Source organism: Canis lupus, chromosome 5 (assembly GCF_048164855.1).
Source record: "Canis lupus baileyi chromosome 5, mCanLup2.hap1, whole genome shotgun sequence".
Classification (NCBI taxonomy): Eukaryota; Metazoa; Chordata; class Mammalia; order Carnivora; family Canidae; genus Canis; species Canis lupus.
In genome coordinates this window covers 21,098,755-21,122,618 of record NC_132842.1, presented here as the reverse complement: position 1 = coordinate 21,122,618, position 23,864 = coordinate 21,098,755, and the positions used below count along the sequence as shown (strand labels likewise).

Genomic DNA, 23,864 nt, shown 5'->3' with positions numbered 1-23,864 from the left:
CAGGAGCCCGTCTTTTGGTCTACCACTGCTTTTAAATTTTTTACACACATTTCACCCCCTCATGGACTCTACCCTAGGCAGGCAGACATGCCCATTGCCTCCTTTTCTTTGGTGTGTCAGTGGACCATAGAAGTCTGGAAATAAAAGAAGTAAGGTTTAAGAACCACACCCCATAAAGAATTTTAAATGTGGCTAATGGGACAAGAAGTAGACAGGAGGTAAACAGATTTAGTTTACAAAATTCTTCAAAGAATTGTACTATCAAAAAAATCCAAAATCTAACTTCCAAATTCCATGTTTCACCTGTGAAGCCCCCCAAGAATGATTTAATCTTGAACACAAACATCCTCAGATGTGTCCCCAGGTGGATAGACAAGAAGAAACTCTTAGAAAAATAAGACAGGGACCATAAAAAACAAAAAACAAACAAACAAAAACAAGGCAGTTAACCTACAAGAGAGTAGAAGCAGATTTAGACAGATGGACAAGCAAGGAACTTACTTCTCTGCCTGGGTAAGGAGTGTCTGTGATTCCTGAGCACCAATGTTTGATTACTTCTATGGGTCACTGAATGGGGGAGTGTTACTGTAGTTCTTCATTATTGGATTCTGGGTATGTTCATGTCATAGTGTAGGAGAGCTCATGGGCAACATGTTTTCATAAATTATTAGACCATGGAAAGACATATCCAGACCTAATGGAGACAACCATGTCTAGCAAGAAATTTTGGCTAGTTGCTAGCCATAACTGCCTGGTGCTTTAAATTGTCTATCTTGTGAGGGGAGTGTTCTATGGAAGGGAAGAGATGTGTCTAGAGATATTTGGATGGCCAGTGGGAAAAAGTGAGTCACACTGCTGTTTGTCTCCCCAGATCCATTCTGGTTTTCTTCCTAAGGTTTTACCTGCCCAGTGAGAGACTACATTTCCCAGCTCTGACGTAACTAGGGTTTTAGAATGCTAGCAGCAATGAGTACAACTCCTTCTCATTTTCTTAAAAGGAATTGGCTACTCTATTCCTTTTTTCTCTTTCCCCAACATTTGGTGTATTATCTTGTTCATGATTCAGTTTTGATCATATAGATGAGGACAAAGCTGGCAAACTAAATGACAGAAGGACCCTGAATTCCTGGATGACAGATGTACCTCCACTAACTGAACTGATCACACAGACTGCTCTATGAGAAAGCAATGAATTTTCATGGTATTTAAGCCACAGACTTTTAGGTTCTCGTAATAGCAGCTTGGTATTTAGCCCAACTAATGCAATACACATTGTTTCAGTTTATTCATTTTAACTGTCCTACAGTATATCCAAATGTATTTTTGTATTTCCTTATTTATGACCAGTTACAATATTCCTAGCTTTTAGCTCCTGCAACAAATGCAGCATTGAACATCTCTCTGTGTATTATGAGATTTTTCTAAGGCTCTATTGTCCAAGACAACAGTGACTAATCACATGATTTAATTGAATTATTTAAATATTGAACATTTATTTTCTCACACTAGCCACATTTTAAATACCCATTAACCATATTAGTCATTTTCTGGGCTATGGCTTCCATATTGTGACAGTATGTATATAAGACATTTCCATCATCACAAAAAGTTCTTCTGAACAGCATCGTCCAAGAACAAACCTAGTGGAAAGATTACAAGGTTACAGAATATGCACATTTCAATGTTACTAGATAGTGTCAAATCACACATCAACATGATTGAGACAGTTTATAGTTCATAAGAATTTTTATTTGCTGACATCCTCACCTAAAATTTATATTCCCAAATTGTAACTTTTGCTATGCTAGAGGAGGTAACTAGTACAACTGAGCAAATTTCCTTGTTCTAAATTTTCCATGGCATTTACTGTATCTGTCCTATTATTCTATTAGATGTTTTGGCATTTTCTTAAATATCCCAAGAGCTTGTTATATTCTGGATACCAATCCTTGTTGGTTATATGATTTGCAAATATCTTCTCTCCATATGTGGCTTGGGTTGCTTGCCAATTGCAACAACATGGATGGATCTAGAGTATAATGCTAAGTGCGAAACGTCAGATAGACTACATGATTTCACAAACACTACATGAATTCACTCGGGTGGAATTAAGAAACAAAACACAGAAAAAAAAAAGAGACAAAAAGGTCACACTCTTGGAGAAAAAAGTGGTGTTTACCAGAGGGGAAGTGGGTCAGCGAATGAGTGAAACGAGTATTGGGGATTAAAAGTACACTGATCATGGTGAGCACTTAGAAGTGCCTGGAATTGTTGAATCACTATATTGTACACCTGAAACTAAGATAACATTACATGTTAATTGTACTGGAATTTTAAAAATTAAAATGAAAATGACCTAAAAAAAACCTTTAAAAACAAAAAATACATTGAAACTTTGTTACTGGTATTTTGGTTTTAAACCAAAGTTTATAATTTTAATATAATTCCATATCTCAGTTTTTTTTCATTTAGGTATGTTATTTCATTTCATAATTAAGTAATTCTATCTTATATCAAGTTAATAAAGATAATAAAGATATATTCATTTAAAAAAGTTTTGCTTTTAACATTGAGATCTTTATCTGAAAGTTTCTGTATCATGGTGGGAAGCAATATAGTTTTAATTTCTATCATATAGATATTTAGTTGTCAAATATCATTAATTAAATAATCCATCTTTTATACTTTGACATATAAGGCCAATTCCGGCACATGCCAAATTCCCTTATTTTCTAGGACACTTTCAGAGCTGTCTATTCTAACCCATTAGCCTATTTGTCTATCCTAATAACATGTTTCATTTTTTAAAGCTTATTGAAATGAGATTATCTTAGATCATTTGAATGAGCCCTCAGTGTAATCATGGATCCTCAGTAGAGAGGCAGAAGGAAACTCGTGAGCATGCATGTACCCACGCACTCATTCACACACCCACACCCACACACACAGAAGAATGTGACATGAAGACAGAATCAGATATTGGAGTGTGCACCCACACATCACGAAATAACATCAGGTAAGGAATGGATTCTCTCCCAGAGTGTACAGAGAAAACAGCTTTGTCAACACCTTGATTTCAGCCCAATGATACTGATTCGGGACTTCCAGATTCCAAAACTAAATTTCTTCTGTTTTAAGCCACCAATATTGCAATGATTTGTTACACCTGCAACAGAAAACGAACGCAGATTTTGATACCTAGAAGAGATCCTTCTGGAATAAATACTCCAATATGTGGAAGTGGCTTTGGAAGTGGTAATAGAAATGGATAATGGTACAGAATGTTGTAGTGAATAGAAGTGGCCTCAACTGCCTTAAACACACTGTTGGTAAAATATGGATGTTAAAGGAGTTGTTGGTGAAGACACAGAAGGAAATGAGAAACATAGTACTGAAGATCTATGTCATCTGAGAGAAAACAGAGCATCATAAACAGAATGTTTGTAGACATATGAATGCTAAAAGCACTGCTCATGAAGATTCAGAAGGAAATAAGGAAGGTGTTATTGGAAAAAGAAAGATGATCCTTGTTTCAAAGTGGCAGAAAATTTAGCCAAAATATGTTCTACCCCAAAGAAGTCCAAAAGATAACCTTTTGTTAGTACTGAAGACATTGGACACATGACTCACGGATTGCCTCAAATACCTCAACAGAAGCAAGGAATGGAGATGGACTTATCCATGAAAGATCTGTATAGGTCTTTTTTGTCTGGTAGTATGAATGCCTGTGACATACACAGAAAAAAGAAAAGAAAAGAAAGGAAAGAAAAACATATATAAGGAATTGGTTCATGTGATTATGTAACATGGCAAATCCTAAATCTGCAGGGTACGTCAGCAGGATAGAGACCCAGAATAAGCCCATGTTACATGTCAAGTCCAAAAGGCCTCTTCTTGAGGAATCCCTTTTGCTCGGGGTGTAGGTCAGCCTTTTGTTCTAGCCAAGACATCAACTGATTAGATAAGGCCCACCCAGGTCAGAGAGTAATCTGCTTTACTAAATTTTTTTTTTTTAACTAAAGTATAACTGTCCTCTATTAGTTTCAGGTTATAGAACATAGTGATTCAACAACTATATACGTTACCAAATGCTCACTGTGAGAAATATAGATACCATGTGTCACTATACAAAGTTATTACAATATTATTGACTATATTCTCAATGCTGTGCTTTTCATCTCCATCTTATTTTATAACTGGAAGTTTATACTTCTTAATCTCCTTTATCAATTTTGGCTATCCCCCTACTCCTCTACCTCTGGCAACCACTAGTTTGTTCTCTATGAATCAGTTTCTCTTTTGTTGTTGTTTGTTTTGGATTTTTTTTTTTTTTTTAGATTCTACATATAAATGAAGTCATATGGTATTTGTCTTTCTCCATCTGATTTCTTTCACTTAACATAATATACTCTTACTAGATCCATCCATGTCTGTTTCCTGATTTAAATGTTAATCTCATGCAAAAACACCCTCACAGAAAGACCCAGAATAATGTTTGACTATCTGGGCACCATGGCCCAGACAAGCTGGCATATAAAATTAACCATCACAATATTATCCCAGAGGAAATAACCTGGACTAAAAGTGACAGAGACAGAACAAAATGAAAGGAGGTTGTCAGACTGTCAATATTCAATAGGCTGGAAAAAGGTTGATAAAACTACTAAGCAGCAAAGAAACACTACCTTTCAAGAAAAAGGGAGGATAACTCAGAGGACAGCCTTGCCCTCAGAAGCTGGAGCTGCAGGTGCAGAGGTAGAGACCAGCATCTCAAGCCCCAGAGACTTGAAACCTAATGGAATTTCCCCCATTGGACTGAAAATTTGTCTATGATTAGAGACTTTCTTATTTCTTCCATTTTCTACCCTTTAGAACGTGTATGTCTATAATTAGTATATTATACTCGTCGCATCATTGTATGTTAAAAACCAGTAACTTGTTTTCTATTTTCACAAGTCCATCCATGGGGGCAAATTCTGGGCGAGGATGGATAATATCCAAGTCTCATTCATACCAGATTTAGATAATTCTAATGATGAGATTTGGATGTGATGATAATTAGATGAAATTTTGGAATTGAGTTGATGCTACAATGGACCCAGACTTTTGGGGTTGCTGGGATTGGTAAACATATTTCTCACGTGGGAAGGAGATGAACCTTTGAGAGCCAGAAGGTGGTCCCCACAAAAGACATTTATACTATAACGTCTGGGACCTGTGAATGTTATCTTATTGAAAAAAGGGTCTATGTCAATATGATCAGGGTAAAGATCTTGAGACAGGGAGGATTATCCACATGGTCCCTAATATTCAATCCCACATATTCTTATTAGAGAAGACAGAGGGAAATTTGAACACATGCACACAGGGGAGAATTCAAGTAAAAATGGAGGTGGAAAACAGAAGGATATAGTCACAAGCCAAATAAATGGTGTACCTAAAGCCCTTGAGGAGTGGAGCCTTGCTAACACCCTGATTTCAGTCCAGTGATACAGATTTTGGACTTGTAACCTCCAGATCTCTGAAAAAAATTTCTATCATTTAAGCCAAAAACTATTATAATTTGTTACTGAGTCCATATGAAACTAATAAATATATTTTTATAATTTCATTGAATTTAGAAATAAATTTGTGGAGGATCATCTTTATAGCATCTTTCCATCTGTCGTCATGCATATACCAATCATTTCCTTTGATCTTCTAAGACTTCCATGATTTTGTGGAATAATGATGGTAATAGAAAATATCCTGTCCCCCTTACCATGCTTAAAGATACCACTTCTGTTTTACCATGAAATATTATGTTTCTATACACTAATGATGATGGATACCTATTATCAATTAAGGGACTCTCTTTTATTCTTTCTTTTTTTAACTTGGAGTTTTTATCATGATTGGGTTGAGAATGATCAAATTATTTTTTTCTGCTTGGAATTTATTTTAGTTATTTATTTTAGAGAGGAAGGAGAGAGAGAAGGGGTTTGAGAGGGGCAGGAGAGGGAGAGAGGATCTTAGGCAGGCTCCAGGTCCAGTCCTGAGCCCAATGCGGGGCTCAATCTCACAACCCTGAGATCATGACCTGAGCTGAAATCAAGAGTTGAATGCAGAACCAACTGAGCCACCCAGGCGGCCCTTTATTTATTTAGACTGCTTTGGTGGCTTAGGGGGTCCCTGAAACTGCAATCTGATGTCTTCCATCAGTTTGGAAAAGTCCTCAACTACATTAGGTCTTCAACTGTTGCTTCTCTCTCTCCTATACTCCCATACTCTAAACTTTCTCTACATATTCTCTACATTTTGTACCCATTATTATATTTTCCATCAGATTTCCTATGCTTCATTTTTCATGTATTTTTGCACCCTGTCATCCAGTTCATCAACTCTAACCTATTAATATAACCACTAGCCTCCAGCCATTTAGTTAACCCATTGTTGTTTCAGTTCTAGACTTTCCATTTTTATTTTTTATTTTTTAGACTTTCCATTTTAATAGTTTCTAATCCTCTGCCCAAAATCTCAGTTTCTTATCTCTTTTAACAGCTAACTCATTTAATCTTTTTAGATGTATTAGAGAGAGAGAGAGAGAGAGAGAGCACTGCATGCAAGTGGAAGGAGGGGCAAAGGGAGAGGGAGAGAATCTCAAGCAGAGGCCCCTGGGAGCACAGAGCTCCATCTCAGGACCCTCAGATCATGATCTGAGCTGAAGTCAAGAGCTGGACACTTAAACAACTGAGCCATCCAGGTGCCCTTACTCATTTAATCCTTTAAAACATATTTTCCTGTCTCTCTTTTTTTTTTTTTTTTTTTTTAGGAATTTTAGGTTGCATTCACCCTATTTTCTCTATTATTTAATGTCCTACATGTATTGTTTCCTTCATTTACTTTCTTTGGGGTTACTGCACTATTTTATTAGTGTCTTGATTTAAACACTTAGAAAATAAGATGGAAAGTGAATGCCCTAATATAAATTTCCTAAATTTACTCTCTTAAATATTATTATACATGATTTGATAAATATATTATTTCATTCTGACAGCTTTTAATTTCTTTTTTCTCACATCTTCCAGTTACAGATTTTTAAATTTTCAAACTATGATGTTTCAGATATATTTTTATTATTAATTTCTAATTTTTTTTTACTCTGGTCAAGAATGTGTCCTATACTAAATTCTTTTCTATTGTTGAAACTTTGTTGTTGGTCAAGTAGATTATTTACCATAAATAATCTGTCATTTAGAAGAATGTTTATTTACAGTGGAGATTTTACCTGAGTCTGATTATAAGATACTAGTTCATTTAATAATTTTTGGTGTCCCTCCCCTAAATATTACTGAAACAGGTATGTTAAAATTTCCCATTTTGATTTACATTTGTTTCATATGCTTTAACGCTATGTTAGGAGAGGGATACAAGATTATTTATAATGACTCTTTTTTTTTATCTTTAAAATGTTTTTTTGTCATTCATTTAGCTTTTCTGTATTTTCTATTTTGCCTGAACTTAATAGCCCCATATACTATTATCCCATCCTGTGTGTACTAGCATCTTTTTCTATCTCTTTACTTTTTTATACCTTTACTTTAAAAAAAAAATAGGCACCTGCTGTTTAAAGAGGTACATCTAAATCTTTCTTTTGATAAGTGAACCTGTTCACATTTACTATAATTGCTGATAGAGTTCAATTTGTGTCTTCTTTTTATCTTGTCTTTCTCCCAAGTTTGCCATGATAATGATTAAGTTTTCTGTCTGCCTTTGGTGAGATGCAATGTTACTATGATGGGTCTCAATGTAGATTTTTATTTATCAGACTCTTCCATTTCAAGTCAGGGCATTCTGTAATTCTGTGAATTCCTCAGCCATTTTGTCTTTACCCCCCAAGTTCTATTCTGTGTTTGGGGAACTCCTATTAATCTTCTGTGACTCTCAACCATTTTTGAGATTGCATTGTTTAATATGCTTTTTTGCATTGTTTAATATGCTCCAACATATATCCCAATTTACCCATTTTAGTGAAATTATATCTCATTCACTTTGTGAAAACCTCTTTTACTCAATGGCTCAATTAATATCTAGCATTCTCTGTTACTTGCCAGTCTTGTTTGTTAAAGTGTTATTGTCTACCACTGAGATTTTATTTTTTCTTTTTTTAAAACTTTATTTATTCATGAGAGACACAGAGAAAGAGAGGCAGAGACATAGGCAGAGGGAGAAGCAGGCTCCCTGCTTGGAGCCTGATGCAGGATTCAATCCCAGGACCCTGAGATCATGACCTGAGCCGAAGGCAGACCCTCAACCACTGAGCCACCCAGGTGTCCCTGTCCTGAATATTTTTAGTATATGTGCCGCCAAAGCGAGCACTCTCCTGAATATTTTTAAAGCCCTTTAAGTCTCTCACACTGCTCTCTTTTCTCAAGTTCTTGGGATGTTAATCCTCTTTGTTTTCAAAGTAGCTGTGTCTCGGGGAGCCCCTGATTGTCTAGGTTTTGGAAATGTCCCAACAGAGTGGTTTTACATATGCCTCTATCAGCTGCCCCACAACATTCACTGGTCCAGCGCCCTTTATATGTTCATTTCTTGGCCTAAAATTTCTAAACTCCAAGGTCACTATAAATTCAAATTCTACACCTACATGTGTCAGCTCTTTGGGATTTCAACTATTAAGACACTTCTATATTTTTATCTATAATTTTAAATAAAGGCAGATCTATAATTTTAAATAAAGGCAAAATTTCTGATTCTCTGCATTAAAGATTTTATAATCTCCTAGCCACAAAGAGGCAGCAGTCCTAAAATTATTGAAGGGATATCATGCCCAGTTTATTGACTTAGGGGGTTAAAGCAATACTGCCTATCCTCACATTGTTGTTAAGACCGCAGACCCACATCCTTAAAACCCACTGCTCTGTCCACTACTCACATGAATCATGGCGGCTTTCTCAGTTTGTGAGACTCTTAACTTATTTCCATTCCATCTTAATTTCTAGCACCTGGGCTTTATTTTTTCCTTTTTTGAGCTTGCTATTTATAGAAAGCAATTATGGTTACTATATTTTATTCACCATTTCTATGGGTTTGGAGTGAGAAGGGAGTCAGTTTTACTTAAATACATCTTGTTTTTAGTTTCTTATTCCTTAACAAAGTCACATACTGTTTTGTACCTTATTTTTTTCAACTAATAATCTTGCAGTTATTCTATATCAATAACTATAAGTTGCTTTTGCCTCTGAATTGCTGCATAGTATCCCACTATAGTTATGCAGAATATTTATGTAACAAGACACTATTTGCTGTATTTTTAAACAAAATGTTTTCGCTGCACAAGATGTGGAGAAGATAGAACATGAGTGTATGTTTCTAGCTCTTTGCCTCTCATGTATAATTTTTATGTCTAAACATATGATTTGGTAACCTATACTATCATTTGAAAATACTGAGCATACTTTAATTTTTGATATTCCTTAAATGCTCTTCAATAACTACCATGGCTATCTAGTAATGCATTTAATTATTTAAATGTATATTTGTATTTTATATTTGTATTTTAAAGTTCTTCCAAAAAAAACATAAAGTTCTTCCAAACTATTCACTAATAATGTCATGATGCACATAATTACATGTAAATATTTTTAGACTGCTCATTATTACTGCTGATTTAGAATTACTGTAATGGATAGTCAGTTCTAAGGTATATTTTTTCTTTTGATACATTTATGAAATTGCCTTCTAAAACTGTATTCTAAAGTCCCTCCAAAAGAGTATAAATGACTATTTCCTCATACTCTTTTCCATGTTTTCACATTTTTAAATTTTTGCTAAAATGGTGGGCAAGAAGTTGGCATTTCTTTGTTTTAATTTACATTTCTTTAGTGGAGCTAGGGATCTTTTCATATGTTTACTTTTGTTTCCTCCTTGAATTGCCTATTTATCCTTTTACCCATATTTTCTATCGGAATATTTTGTTCTTTTTCATGTTCATCATTTGGTTGTCTATACCAACATCTATTTTCTGGAAGAGCACACATAGGTGTTTCCTTATGAATCCTTGTATTCCTTAAAATATCTTTCTATTTTTATTGTGTATGATTGACAATTTGCTCAGTATGTAATTCTTAGGTCCCATAGTGAAGCAAGAAAAGTTCTTCCAGACTTCTCTGCTTTTCCATTTGTCAGGTAAATTTGTGTGTCCTGAATTCCCTCACATAGTACACCCATTTGCACTTATAAACTGTCTTTGAGTCTTAAAATGCCAAGTTGATTAATGTAATTTTCAGTTCAGTCTTCACTTGGCTTGTATAACTAAGGATAAAGCCTGCAATGTGAGTGCCCCCAAGCAAAGCAATCCTATTTTGGAGCAATTTTTCCTTCGTGATTGCTATCAAGCAAATCTGTTGGGCTGGTGCTCAAAACTTTGCCTGGGCCTCCACCTATCTTCATTGGAAGGGTGCTTTGTCTACCCATCATGATGCCCTCTTGCACAACTAACCTTCCATGAGCCATTACCAAGAAAATCCAGGATTCTCCACATGCGTGTGGTAGAATGTAATTGATCCAAAGTGGTAGATCAGATGTCACATCTTATACTCTGGTATCAACTTGCCCTCTGCCCTCCATGTCAGTGGGTATTAGTGGAGCTTTGTTATGACTTTTTCCTCCTTACTCAATCTAAAACTGTACTGCTTCATCTAGATGCTGAGAAGTCTAACATCTTGCTCCACTGAGTTTCATTGCACAATATCTCACAATAAATCCTAGAAATTTCTGGCACAGGACTGACACGTTTCTCATTTTCCTATCTTGGGTGCAGGTTTTTTTTTTTTTTTTTGGGTGCAGGTTTTTAATTCTTTACTCCTTTGATCGTTTACTTAGAGATTTGAAAGGATGAAATAGAATTCAGAGAACTGAATTTTATCATCTCACCAAGAAGTCCCTAGAGTTTGACCTTGTGAAGTAAAACAATGTGATCGGGTACTGTGACTGATATGTATTTAAATTACCCAAGGTAACTGTGTACAAGGGAGATCTCCAGAGATTCAGACTGAGTATCTCTAGGATGAACCCAATACATTTTATTTCTAGTAAGTGACTTCCCTCACAGGTGATTCCAATATAGGTCCCACCACTGTTTGAAAAACCCCAATATATACAAAAATATTTAAATCAGTGGGTTTCCAAGCATGGACCATAAATTGGTAAGTAATGCCTATAGATTAGCTTCTCCTGAGAACTTGTTTGGAAAGTAAAATTCTAGGCCCCAGCCCATGAGAAACTCTGGAGGTGGTGCCCAATGATCCGTGCTTTAACAAGTCCTCCAGGAGTTTCTAATGCATGCTCAATTCTGAGAACTGCTAAACTAGTAGGTGAGTCAGAAATCCCACCCACGTTCTAATCTGAGCTCTGTCTTTAGATAGCTCAGTGACCAGAGGAAAGGAATTCACTCTCTTTGGACCTCAACTTCTCTACTTAAAATATAAAGATGAGAGGCCAAGTATCTCCAAAAGTTTTTAAGGCTTAATCACAAACTATTTGGCAGTACTTTCTATGTTATATTGTTCATGAAATTGTATGTGATTGAGCCTTAAGGACTATCATTTATATTACATAGGGATGGCCCAGGATTCAACAACAAATATTTCAATAGAGCTAATCAATCAAGTCTAGAACAATTCAAAAAACATATAAACATTAACAATAATTCTGAATGTGGATTTCCTACAAATACTCAGAGTAGTCTATTAAGAAATAGTTGTTTATCTTTCCCCTCTCCTTTTTTTTTAATATAAAAAAGGCTGGGCTTCATTGGCATGTGGTTCACCAGCTCATTTTCTTCATCTGGCTCATTTGATCTTAATTACTAGGGCTAGTTCTTGAATTGCAGCAGCTTGTTTTAAGGAGCATATGGCAGAAGGTGCTAAGCACAGGCAGCAGACAATGTGTTACTAAAAGGAGAAGAAATTTTCCTTTACATAAGAAGCCATATGCAGTCCAAATTTATCCATACTGTATCACTGAAATGTGTATTTTAAAACTTCATGTATGATTTTTCACAGGTATTGGTTTCATCCTTTGCATATTCAACATAGACCCTGTAAAGAACAGGCAAAGATTTTGAAAGAGTCCATTTCAAAACACTCCCAGACTGTTCTTATGAATATATTAGGGACCACCATCCATTGTCTCCTCTTGAAAGGTTTTGTTGAAAGCCTAACACAGTCCTAAGGCAGGCATCCTTACGCCCCCACAGCATCCTTACTCTTCAGGTCTCCAAAAAGTTCTTGATGTCAAGGTCCTCCATCCTTGAAAGCAGCCGTACTGTGAAAATTTGCCACACTCCTACTTTACAAGAAAGGAAAGCAATGAGTTGGCTCTTTTTATCTGTCCTGACTCCTTTGTCTCTCTCACTGAGAGACAGTAGGTCTCTGGAGCTTCTCCCTTTTACACCTCAGAGAACCCCTGTGAAGCATCAAAGCCATGGAACATGGCAGAGTGCCAGCCTTCTGAATGTGGCCTTCTGCAAATTTTCTTTATCAACATAGTTCTCTATTGAAATATTGTCTTGAACACTGCATCTCTTTCTCCCTCATCTGGCTTCATTTTCTGTCACCCTTACGCAGCAACAGACCTCTGAGGGCACACATTAGACACTCAGTCTTTACTGAGATTTCTTTTTACAACAAATGCTCTGTCTCATAATCATCCTCAGAGCTTTAGATTCCCAACTGTGGCACCTCCAAAATCTAATTGCTTGGCACCACATTTCTGACATCACAGTCTGTTGCCATGGAAAGTGCCACCAATTCAGCATGATGACTTCCCTGCCAGAAGGAGAGGATGCACTGGGAGGGAGACAACATTTGTTTAAGCATAAATATCTTTGATATTTAGCAAAGAGGCAAGAGACTATATGGAAGACAACAGAGAAGGCAAAAATTCCAATTTATATGAGGCTGTGCATTCAGGGATCTTCTCTGGTATAAGTCAGGGCTCAACTTTCTTGAGGTCTTCCTTCACATTGTTTAAGAACTTCAAGGTGATTATTTCTTTGACTTTTGAGTTGAGAGCAATATTGGAATGCGAAAGCATTTAGAGTTTGAAAAGCTGAATGTCCCTTCAAATGCTGCATCTGCTTTTTTGTGTTGCAATCAGAGGATTTTCTTGTAGAAAGATGAGCAGCAGCCATTCTAAATAGAATTGCTCATCTCAGCACAGCCCTTCCAATGAAGCCAGTTTACAGACAATTGAAGCTAGCTTCTCCCTCTCGCATTTCTGCTAAGATACAGGCTCCCATCTCTCCCAGGAATAAACTCTCCTAATAATGTCTACTGTTGATTTTACAAAGCTTCCATGAACAGTCTTTCCAAGGGCCTTGCCAAAACTCAAAATCTGCTCTTATGGCATAGATAGAACTTAAGAACACTGTGTCTGGAAAACTTACGAAATTTATAGTCTGGTTTTTACCATGATCTAATGGTACACCTCATAATTGGCTACTTAGGATTCTGAGTTAAAAAGCAAATTTGCATGCATGTGGCTACCTCTCTCCTTGTCTTTTTCCTAGATTCTTATTAAAATGGAATTTTTAAAAGGAAGAAAGAACTGTATTATTTTCTTGACCTTAGATACTCCAGATCTACACCAAGAACACAGAAATTTCTGCAAATGGAACTGGATGGAAGATTAGGACTATCATGATCCTGCCTGCATGAGAAGTAACAGCATGCCTTAGAGGCCCTATTGTGGAATTTCACTAACATCTCTGAAGTTCAGGCAAAAGTTGTGCGTATGTGTGCTATGGGTCAATCAGGCAGTTCCTCTGGGTCTCAGGAGGCCTGGGAATGAACAGGCACCACAGGACACTAACAGGAAGCCCAAAGTGATGCTTACTCAATTTTCATTTGTAGTTGATATTCCTACTAACAAGTTATAGAGGTCCTGAAAGGCAAGTGGGTTGGGTTAAGACTATCAGCTGCTACATAAAATATGGCGGGGGGGGGGGGGGGGACTTGAGTAGAGAAGGGATACCCTTGCTTGCAAATCTCTTCTCACTTTTCTCACAAGTTATTTGGATATCTGAAGAATAACACAACACAATAAACCCACGATTCCTCTCTCTCTTGGTCTCCCTTAGGTCTCCTAGGTCTAGAGTCTTCAAACAGGAATCACATATTCTGGGAGAAACCATGGTGGGTGGCAACACTAACCATGAATATATCTTGCCTGATGAGGATTAAAGATAATAGTTTATGTGAAGCTGTACTCAAGTTCAAAGGCAAGGAACATGCTGAAGAACTGGCACAAAATTCTTCTGGGAAATGGCTTATGCAGGAAATAAGAATGATTCAGAGGTATTCTAATTCACATTCTCAGGAAAACCCAAGAGAACATTTCATGTAATGTCAGGCAACTTAGAAGAGTGGTTAAGAACCACTGGTGAAGGGTGCTCTGGGACACCTCTAGCCCATATCTATTCCACCCATTGCTATGCCTCTAAGGTGGCCTAGGTGAAGCACCTCCAGTACAACATCCCCCAGTCCCCACCATAATGGCCTTCAGTAGAACATTCTCCAAGACCCCAATGGTATTTCCCTGATTTTAGCTGCCCCACCAAGACATCCGGGTGTTATACACCCTGGGACTCCCAAGACTGTACTTGTTCTACTTCTACCATCCCACCAGGGTAGCCTTGAGCTGTGCTAACACCAGTTCCAGCTAACCTCAGTGCTAGTACCTACTCCAGTTCTAGCCATTCCATCAAGGGAGCCCTGAGGGAATGTACCCTGGGACTACCTGTCTCATGCCCACTTCAGCTCCAGCCAGCCTACCAATGCCACTAGTCATATGCAGTCTACAGAGGGGATACTCTTACACAAGGCCATTCCTTCAACACTAGGATAGGTAGCTGTTGTGTTTAATTCATCGAAATAAACACAGAAAGTAAAACAAAGTGAGGAATATGTTCCAAACAAAGGAACAAGATGAAACTATAGGGGCAGAGGACAATAAAATAGAGGAAAGTAGTTTATCTGACAAGTGGTTGAAAGTAATAGTCATAAAAGGGGCACCTTAAGGGCTCAGTTGGTTAAATGTCTGCCTTTGGCTCAGGCCACCATCCAAGATCCTGTGATCAGCCCTAAGATAGGCTCTCTGTTCAGTGGGTAGCCTGCTTCTCCCTCTTCCTCTGCCCTTTCCCCCCTGCTCAAGCTCATGCTCTCTCTTTTGCATACTTTCTCTCTCAAGTAGGTAAATAAAATCTTTAAAAAAGAGAGAGAGAGAGAGAAAGTAATAGTCATAAAGATGCTCACCAAACCAGGGAGAAGAATGTAGGAACTCAGAACTTAAACAAAAAATATAAGGAAGAAACATCAGAGCTAAAGAATACAAAAACTGAAATGAAAAATACTTGAGGAGAAATCAACAGTATGTTAAAAAATACAGAAGAATGCATCAGAAATCAGGAAGTTAGAATAGAAATCATCAAGTAAAACGAGCAAAAAGAAAAAAGAAATTTTAAAGTAAGATAGCTTAAGAAATCTCTAGAACAATCTCAGGTGGAATAACATTTGCATTATAGGGGTCTAGCCAGGAAAGGAGACAAAGAAGCAGAAACCTTATTTAGAGAAATAATGGCTGAAAACATCCATAACCTGGGGAGGGAAACTGACATCCATGTTCAGAAGGCATAGAGAGTCCCAAGTAGATGAATCCAAAGAAATCTACACCAAGACATATAATTAAAATGACAAAAATTGAAGATAAAGAATCTTAAAGGCAGCCAGAGAAATGCAAATAGTCACATACAAGGGAAACTCCATAATATTTGAAGGCTTCAAGTGATTGGCAGGATAAATTTAAAATGTCAAAAGGAAAAACTTAAAACCAAAATTACTATACCCTGGAAGATTATTATCAGAATTAAAGGAGAGTTATAGGGATGCTTGAGTGGCTCAGTCGATTAAACATCTACCTTCAGCTCAGGCAGGTCATGATCCCAGGGTCCTGGGATTGAGCCCCACATTAGCATCAAGTTCCTTGCTCAATGGAGAGTCTGTTTCTCCCTCTGCCTCTGCCCCTTCCTCTGCTTGTGCTCTTAGTCTCTTGCCTCTTTGCTAAGTATCAAAGATATTTATGCTTAAACAAATGTCTCCCTCCCAGTGCATCTTTTTTTTAACGAAAATAATAAAAGAGCATTAAAGAGTTTCCCAGACAAGAAAAAAACAAAAGACGTTCATCACCACTAATCTGGCCTTGCAAAAAAATGTTAGAGTGTTCTTAAAGCAGAAAAAAGGGTATAACTAGAAATAAATATGTATATGAAAGAAAAAATATATAGCTGATAAAAGTAAGTATAAAGGCAGAGTATTGGCCAATGAAAAGGCCAGTATGTAGGCTAAAAGACAAAAGAGTGAAATAAACTAAAAAAGTGTATGAAGGACAAAATTAAAAGATATAAAATATAACATTAAAGCATAAAACATGGTGGGGAGGGAGAGCTTTTAGAATGCATTCAACCTTAAACAACTATCAGCTTAAAATAGGTACTAAATATATACACGTGTGTGTGTGTGTGTGTGTGTGTGTGCATGTGCGCACATACATACTGGCTTAAGTACAGGAGATATGAATATCTCCCACATATATATGCACTTCATGGTAATTAGAAAAAATCTGTGATAAATACATAAGAAAATGAAAAGAAAAATAAAACAGCACTAAAGGAAAACATCAAACCACAAGGAAAGACAAAAGGAGTAGACTACAAAAACAGAGAACAATGAACAAAGTGGCAATTAGTGAATATCAATAATTACTTTAAATGTAAATGGACTACATACTCCAATCAAAAGACCTAGAGTGGCTGAAGGGAGAAAAGAAAAAATACCTATCTATATGTTGCCTACAAAAGAGTCACTTCAGATCTGAAGACACATACAGAATAAAATCGAAGGGATGGAAAAAGATGTTCCATACAAATGGAAAAGAAAAGAAAGCTGGACTATCGCACAAAATAGATTATTTTTTAAAAGACTGCAACAAAAAACAAAGGCCACCATTTCACAATAATAAAAGGATCTATCTAACAAGAGGATATAATAACTGTAAATAACTCTGTACCCAGCACTGGGGCATGTAAATATATAAATATTAACAGAGATAAGCAGTAATAAAATAAGAGTAGGGGATTTTAACACCTCACTTGTATCAATGGATAGATAATCCAGACAGAAAATCAATAAAACTTTTTGGCATTGAATGACACTTTAGACCAGGTGGACTTAATAGATATATACAAAGCATTCCATTAAAAAAAAATCAGAATACATGTTCTTTGGAAGTGTAGATGGAACATTCCCCGGGATAGATCACGTTAGGTGACAAAATATGTCTCAATAAATTAAAGAATATGAAAGTCATATTAAACATCTTTTATGACAACCATGGTATGAAACTAGAAATCAATTACAAAAAGAAAAATGGAAAAATACTAACATGTTGAGGCTAAATGACAAGAGTCAATGAAGAAATCAAAAAGGAAATAAAAAAATACATGGAGACAATTAAAATGAAACACAACATTCCCAAATCTATAAAACACACAATAAAAGCAATCCTAAGAGGGAAATTCACTGTGAGACAGGCCTGCCTCAAGATACACACAAAATCTCTAATAAATAACCTAACTGAAAAACTAAAAGAAAGAGAACAAAGCCCTTAGTGGAGGTAAAAGAAACAGAAGCTTAAAAACAAACATCAATGAAATTAAATGCTGTTTCTTTGAAAAGATCAACAAAATCTATAAACCTATAGCCAAACTCATCAAGAAAAAAAGGGTACAAATGAAATCAGGGGAAAAAATAAGTTACAACTGACAACATCACAAAAACACAAAGTGTTAAAAGAGTAATATGTCCACAAATTGGAAAGACTAGGAAAAAATGGACAAACTCCTAGAAACATACAACCTTCCAAGACTGAATCAAGATGAGAAAGTCTGAATAGACTATTACAAGTAATGATATTCAATCTGCAATTTAGAAACTCCCAAGAAACCTAAGTCCTAAACCAAATGCCTTGACTGGTAAATTTTACCAAACATTTAAGAATAGTTAGTACCTATCTTTCTCAAATTACTCAAAGAAAAAAAATGAAGTGGAAGAAATAGTTCCAAACTCATTTTATGAGGATAGAATTACCCTGATACCTACACCAAAGATACATACACCAAAATAAAAACAATAAAACACAACCCAATATCTGTGAACACAGATGCAAATATTTTCAACAAAATAGCAGAAACTGAACTCAACAATAAATTAAAGGGAGCATACACTCTAAATGGGATTCTTGAGATGCAAGGATGCCTCAACATTCACACAACAATCAACATGATATACCACATTAATAAAACATAAGATAAAAATCATATAATCATCTTAGCAGTTGCAGGAAAAACATTTGACAAACTTCAATAGACATTTATAGAAAAAACTCTCAACAAAGTGAGTACAGAAGGGACATACTTCAAAATAATAAAGATTACATATAACAAACACACAGCTAACATCATATGTAATGTGAAAAAACTATAAATGCTTTTCCTTAAAGCTCAAGAACAAGATGAGGATGCTCAAAATTACAATTTTGGGTCAGCATAATATTGAAGGTTCTAAGTAATAACAATTAGGCAAGAAAAAGAAATAAGAGGCCTACAAATTGGAAAAGAAGAAGTAAAACTATCACTTCTTACAGATGACATACTTTTTAAAAATATTTTTTTTTACTTATTCATGAGAGACACACAGAGAAGAGAGAGAGAGAGGCAGAGTCATAGGCAGAGGGAGAAGCAGGTTCCTTGCAGGGATGTAGGTCAATCCCAGGACCCAGGGATCATGATCTGAGACAAAGGCAGACACTTAACATTGAGTTACCCAGGTGCCCCATCAGTTGTGTTTCTACACACTAATAATGAGCTACAATGAAGAGAAAATAAGAAAATAATCCCATCTACAATTGTATCAGAATTAATAAAATACTTAGGAATAAATTTAACCAAGAAGTTGAAATCCTTTGCATTGAAAACTATAAGACACTGAGGTAGCAAAAAATTAATAGAGAAATATTTCACACTCAGAGACTGGAAGAATATTAAAATGTCTAAAGCCTGAAATAAACCCTTGCTTACATTGTCGATTAATCTATGATGAAGGAGACAAGAAAGTTAAATGTGGAAAAGACAGGCTCATCAACAAATAGTGTTGAGAAAACTGGACAGGTACATGCAAAATAACAAAACTGGACCACTTTTTTTTTTTTTTACATCATACACAAATATTAACTCAAAATAGATTAAAGACCTAAATGTAGGATGTGAAACCATAAAACTTAGAGAATAGTGAACTTTTGGAGATCCATCTTACCAATATTTTTTTGAACCAGTTTCCTCAAGCAAGAAGAACAAAAGTAAAAATAAACAACTGGGACTACATTAAATTGAAATGTTTTGCAAAGCTAAGGAAACCATCAACAAAACTAAAAGGCAACCTACTAAAAGGAAGATGATATTGGGGCAAATTATTTATCTTGATAAGGCTTTAATATCTAAAATATATAAAGATTTCAATTAGCAATAATCGCACCTCGGATAAACCTCATTGGCTACGATACTTAGACTCCTAACTCTGGGAGGCGAACTAGGGGTGGTGGAAGGGGAGGGGGCGGGGGGTAGGGGTAAATGGGTGACAGGCACTAGGGGGGGCACTTGACGGGATGAGCACTGGGTGTTATTCTGTATGTTGGTAAATTGAACACCAATAAAAAATAAATTTATTAAAAATAAATAAATAAATAAAATATATAAAGAACTCATAAAACTGAATCCAAAAAAATACAACTTGGTTTAAAAATGTGCAGAGAATCTGAATACACATTTTCCCAAAGACACAAACACACCACAGGTGCATAGGGAGTCTCAACATTACTAATCATCAGGGTAATGCAAATAAAAACTGCAATAAAATATCACTTCACATCTTCAGACTGACCAGTATCGAAAAGGCTAAAAATAAGGAAGTGTTGTGCATTGTTGGTGGGAATGCAAATTGGTGCAGCCATTGTGTAAAACAGTACAGAGGTTTCTCAAAAAATTAAATACAGATATGCCTTATGATCCAGTTATTCCACTAAATTTTTATACAAAGAAAATGAGGACACTAATTTGAAAAGATATATGCACTCCTGTTTATTGCAGCATTACTTACAATAGCCAAGATATGGAAGCAAACCAAGTGTCCATCAATAGATGAACAGATAAAGAAGATGTGATATATGTGTGTATGCAATAATATTCTGCCATAAAAAAATGAAATTTTCCATTTGCAACATGGATGCCTCTAGACAGTATAATGTTAAGAAAATAATCCCAATAAATATAAATATCATATGATTTCACTATATGCATAATTAAAGAAATAAACCAAATGAACAAACAAAAAAAGAGACAAAAACCAGACTCTTAAATACAGAGAAAAACTGGTGGTTGCCTGAGGGGCAGTGGGTGGGAGGAATGTGTGAAATAGGTAAAGGGGATTGAGACCATATTTATCTTGATGAGGACTGAGAAATATATAAAATTGTAGACTTACACAGGAAACAAACTGTTGGTTATCAGATAGGGAAGCAGTTAAGAGTGAGAAAAATTGGTGGAGGGGATTAAGATTTACCAAGTTCCAGTTATAAAGTAAATCATGGAGATGCAATGTACAGCACAAGGAATACAGTCGATAATATTGTAGTAACTTTATATGGTGACATAGTAACTAGACTTACTGTAGAGATCATAATATACAAAAATATTGAATCACTATGTTATATATCTGAAACTAACAAGGTATTGTAGGTCAATTATAGTTCAATAAAAAAAGATTTAGCCAATAGGGTTATTGTGCATTTTACATAATTTATACACTGGAAAAAATGTGTGACACAAATTAATTATGCAACATGAATTAATCATTATTAGGAAAATAGAGCAATCATAAATAAGCCATTTAAAATCAGTAAAGACAGCAAGAGATAAAAAACACAATTGCTCTATTAAAAAATAAGAAAAAGGCAGTAAACAGAAGAGTGAATACTATGTAAAACAGAGTTGTAAATTAGATACCAAGTGGTAGAGTTCTTTCCAAAATTTAGAGAAGTAAAAGCAACAGAATTATGGATTTATTTAAATAATCATGAAAAAAGTGATGCAATTATCACTAAAAAGGTGATCCAAATATATCATACAAGAACCATTCTGAGGAACAGAGCAAATAGAGAAAACACTTATCAAAGAAATTACTAAAAATTTAACTTCTAATCAAGATGGTGCACACTCATCAGGGAAATACACATCAAAACTACGATGAGATATCACTTTACACCTGTCAAAATGTCTAAAATTAACAACACAGGAAACAAAAGGTGTTGGCAAGGATGCAGCAAAAGGGGAACCCTCTTGCACTTTTGGTGGGAAAACAAACTGGTGCAGCCACTCTGGAAGACAGGATGGAGGTTCCTCAAAAAATTAAAAATAGAACTACCCTACAAGCCAGCAATTGTATTACTGGGTACTTACCCAAAGAATACAAATATACTGACTGAAGGGATGCATGCACCTCCATGTTTATGGCAACGTTATCAACAATAGCAAAATTATGGAAAGAACCCAAATGTCCATTGGCTGATGAATGGATAAAGAAGATGTGGTATATATACAATGGAATATTACTCAGTCACAAAAAATAATAAAACCTTGCCATTTGCAATGATGTGGGTGGAGCTAGAGTGTTATGCTAAGCAAAATAAGTCAAAGACAGATACCATTTGCCACTCACATGGAACTTAAGAAACAAAACAACTGAACAAAACAAACTTTTTAAGTTTCCTTAAAAAGTTTAAAAAAAAACAAACAAACACCATACAGTCCAGTAATTCCACTACTGGTATTTAGCCCCCAAAAGCTAAAACATTAATTTAAAAAGATATATGTATTCCTATGTTCATTGCAGCTTTATTTACAATAGCTAACATATGGAAGCAACCCAAGTGTTGATAGATGAATGGATAAAGAAAATGTGTGTGTGTGTGTTCACATATGCACAATGGATTATTACTCAGCCATAAAAGAAGAATGAGGTCTTGCCATTTGTAGCAGCATGAGTGGACCTAGAAAATATTATGCTCAAGGAAATATGTCAGACAAAGGAAAATCCTGTGTCATTTCACTTTTAACTGGAATCTAAAAAACAAATAAACAAAACAGACTCACAAATACAGAGAACAAACTGATGATTGTCAGAGGGGAGTGGGCAGATAGGCCAAATCAGTGAAGAGAATTAAGAGATATAAATTTCCAGTGACACAACTACATTTCAATAATAAATTATTTTTTAAAAGCTAATTGGTTGGCTCAGTATGTGGATGCAAGCCACAAATACACAGTACCTGCTGTAAAGCTGTTGTCTTAGCAGAGGGTTGGAATGGTCTGTTAAGAACACAGTGAGATGTCATTTCAGAAACAACACCCTAAGAAGAGCATCAGGATGCTCTTATATATGCTTATATGCTCTTTCAGTATTTATATACTGGAAATCAATGATTATTGCATGATTCTATGTCCCAATAGGTAGTAAATAAGGGTTGAGGAACAAAGGAATGTAAGGTATAGTCTGGCTTATCAGTTCCAGTGATCCCTTGATATTCTGGACTTTGTGTCCACACAATTCTGGCCTCTACAGACACAAAGGGAAGCCTAGCTTCTCATACAAATGACAGCAAGAGTATCACTCAGCTTTAAGCTTTAGCAGCTAGACACTTTGGGCTTCTCATGCCAAGGAATGATCTGGCAAGAAGAGAAGTCAAAATCTTGGCAGCAGTAACTGACGGGGATCATCAAAAGAATCTTGGTAAAATAAAACAAATGAAAGGGTCTACATATATCAGTAACAACAATACAAATATTTGCTGAATGGATAAAGGATATTTCAGCAAAATTATCTGCTGAAAGACAGAGGAGTCTCAGGATAGATTTAAGAACAGAGATACACCTAAATCAAAACTATAGCCAAAGTTTAATAAAAATTGCGAAGACAGGGAAATTGCTTCAATGGTTCAAATTTTGTGAAAATATACCCAACTGAAAAATACCAAAATGCCAAATGAAGTCTCACAAAGATATTTAAATTTGTGTTGCAGCATTCTCAAAAATCTAAGAAAAAAAATCCCAAGGATTAAAAAAACAAAAACAAAAACAAAACCTCCAGGGCACATAGATGAATTAAGTGTCTGCCTTTGGCTTAGGTCATGATCCCAGGGTCCTGGGACTGAGCCCTACATTATTGGGCCTCCTTCCCCCTCCCCCCCCGCCCCCCGCCTCTGCCTACCACTCCCTCTGCCTGTGTACTCACTCACTCCATCACTGTCACATGAACAAATAAAATCTTTAAAAAAAACCCAAAACTCCAAGATCATTAAACAAGATTGACAAAGAACCTTGGGAAACAATAATACTAAGAGCATATGCCAAAATAAAATTTTAAAAATTCAGAGATTAGTGTGCAATAGGACAGAAAATGTAGCATTGAATCCTTGTAAGGAACGTATGTGAACCTGATATACCCCTGCATAAAGCTGGGTACTTTGTTTTTTTGTTTTTTTGTTTTTTTTTAAGCTGGGTACTTTGAATGAAAGGGATTCACCTCCTATACACAAGCCTAGTGGAGGAACTAGTGGAGGGACTAATTGGGGGGGCGAGGGGAAGGTTTTCATCAAGAAAATAAGAACCTCTGTCTCTGACATAGTTCCAAAAGAAAGGGAAGTTTCTTCTGAGA

General features: G+C 35.9%; 1 long non-coding RNA gene and 1 other non-coding gene across 6 annotated transcripts in view; one reads left to right on the top strand and one right to left on the bottom strand.

Annotated features, from left to right (window-relative positions):
- Nucleotides 1–304: 304 nt before the first annotated feature.
- Nucleotides 305–23,864, top strand: part of LOC140633325 (uncharacterized) — a 48,149-nt gene continuing 24,589 nt past the window's right edge. Inside the window, exons 1-5 of one of the 5 annotated variants that reach the window (XR_012030950.1) lie at nt 305–513; nt 6,563–6,742; nt 13,617–13,773; nt 14,126–14,342; nt 19,432–19,578. This is a non-coding gene — a long non-coding RNA (uncharacterized lncRNA). The other 4 variants (XR_012030949.1, XR_012030947.1, XR_012030946.1 and 1 more) reach the window with 4 other exon arrangements.
- On the bottom strand, nt 19,536–19,680 carry LOC140634573 (U4 spliceosomal RNA). The gene has a single exon (XR_012031999.1). It is a non-coding gene; the product is annotated as a U4 spliceosomal RNA (small nuclear RNA).